Source organism: Rhinolophus sinicus, linkage group LG05 (assembly GCF_036562045.2).
Source record: "Rhinolophus sinicus isolate RSC01 linkage group LG05, ASM3656204v1, whole genome shotgun sequence".
In the NCBI taxonomy this organism is placed as follows: Eukaryota; Metazoa; Chordata; class Mammalia; order Chiroptera; family Rhinolophidae; genus Rhinolophus; species Rhinolophus sinicus.
In genome coordinates, this window is record NC_133755.1 from 82861315 (window position 1) to 82863860 (window position 2546).

The window sequence follows — 2546 nt, forward strand, 5'->3', positions numbered from 1 at the left end:
GGGGCATGCTGGGCTGGATGACCTGGTGTTGAGAGTGCCCTCAGCGATGCTGCACTTGCTGGGTGGGGTGGAGATCAAAGGAGTCATGAGATGTGACCGGTGGTTTTTACAATATTAATGCAGATTCATTCTTATGCCAGTGCCCAGCCTGTGACCACCTAGCCCACTGCAGCCTGCCACCACCTCAGGCTCACAAATTCCCAAGAGCTGCTCCCAAGTGGCTGTGGTACAGTTTTTGGGTCATTATCCACCACCCAAATCTCCAAGGGCCACTGCAGATTGCTGCTGTAAAAACCTCCACTGCAGCTTATGGGGGTGGGGCTGGCCAACCAGCTGCCCAGAGTGCCCCTGGCAATGCAGCTCTAGGTGGATGGGGCAGGGTGCCAGGGAGCTAAGGGGTGTGGTCAGTGATTTCTACAAATTCGGAGCAGTCTCAGCTTCTGCACTGGTGCTGGGCCCAGGGCGACCCCACAAAAATGCCCCAAGAACAGTACAGCCAGCCACCACCCATCTCAAGCCCCCCAAACTACTGCCTGTCTATGCTGCAGCACAGGTCTTGGCTTAACACCCTCCAGCAAATGCTTCTGAGCTGCCAGAGGCCCTCTGCTTTCAATAATCCCCAGCCTGTGGGGCGGGGTCAGCAGCCCAGCAGTCAAAAGTTTCCAGGGCAATGTAGCACAAGTTGTACTGAGGGCAGGGACCCACGGCATTACCAAGGCAGTGCATATGTGCGGATTCCACCAGACCAGTGCAATCCCAGACTTGGCCCTTTGGGGGAGGGCTTAATCCTGAAAAGATGGCGTCCCCTGTAAGCCACACGTGTGCAGGCTCCACACAGGGTCAACATGGCTCCCGTCTCTCCAGTTCCTGCACCAAAGGCACTCAGTTCAGTCCTTTCCCGCATGTCCCTGGGCCTTCCGAGATGCCACCCCCTCTGCCAGAGACCAGGTGAGTGCTCGCAAGAGAGCAAGTCCATGTGCCAGCTCTACAAGAGGGCATCTGGGTTTACAGCTGCCTTCCATCCCACTGGGAAGGGCAGACAGCGTCCTTGCTGATTTTCACTGCCAGATGCCATAGAAACTCCTCTCCCCAGCTCAGGGCTCCTGGGCTGGGTAGCCTGGTATGGGGCTGGGGACCCCCTCACTCCTCAGGGGGACCTCTGACAATGAGGTGACCCTCCCAGTGTTCACCCTCTCTCTGGGTTTGGGGTCAACCTCTTTCACATCTCCACCCCTCCTACCAGTCTCAATGCGGCCTCTTCTTTATGTCCTTAGTTATAGAGGTTCTGTTCAGCTAGTCTTCAGATGATTCTTAAGGTTGATTGTCCTATAATTTATTTGCAGTTTTGGTGTGAGCCTGGGATGCAGCAGGCATGGCATTTACCTAATCCGCCATCTTGAATCTCCCAATAATTGAGATTCACTTGTTTCTTGATGTAGACATTTATCACTATGAACTGCTTATCACTCACTCTTAGAACTGCTTTTGCTGCATCCCATAAGTTTTGGTATGTTGTATTTCCATTGGTCTTAAGGTATTTTTTTTTATTTATCTTTTGATTCTTTGACCCATTGGTTCCTCAGTGGCATGCTTTTTAATCTCCACAGATTTGTTAATTTTTCAGTTTTTTTCTTATAATTGATTTCTAGTTTCATATCATTATGGTCAGAAAAGATGCTTGATATAATTTCAGTCTTCTTAAATTTTTTAAGACATGTTTTTGGCCTGACATGATCTATCCTATAGAATGTTCCACGTACACTGAAGAAGAATGTGTTGTTTTTCTGTATATATCTCTTAATGTGGAATTTTCTTTGTTTATCTCTTAAGTCTCTTAGGTCTAATGTGTTGTTTAAACCCAGTTTCCTTACTGATTTTCTGTCTGGATGATCTATCCATCAGTGAAAGTAGGGCATTAAAGTCCTCTACTGTTATTATATTGCTGTCTATTTCTCCTGTTAGGTCTGTTTACTATTTGCTTTACATATTTAGGTACTCCTATTTACAAATTCCTTTGTTGAATTAACCCCTTTATCATTCTGTAATGCCCTTCCTTCTTTGTCTCTTATTATGGTCTTTGTTTTAAAGTCTATTTTGTTTGATAGAAGTATAGCTACTCCAGCTTTCTTTTGGTTTTCATTTGCATAACTGTTCACTTTCAATTTGTGTGTGTCCTTACATCTGAAGTGAGTCTCTTTTGGGAAGCATATAAATGGATCTTTTTTTTTTCAGTCACTCTGTTAGAGTGATCTTTTTTTTTTTTTTTTTTTTTTTAAAGATTTTATTGGGGAAGGGGAACAGGACTCCATTGGGGAACAGTGTGTACTTCTGGGACCCCTTCCAAGTCAAGTTGCTGTCCTTTCAATCTCAGTTGTCCAGGGTGCAGCCCAACTCCAGGTCCAATTGCCATTGTTAGTTGCAGGGGGCACAGCCCACCATTCCTTGTGGGAGACAAGAAATTGAACTGGCAACCCTATGGTTGAGAGCCCACTGGCCCATGTGAGAATCCAACCAGCAGCCTTCGGCATTAAGGAGCACGGAGCTCC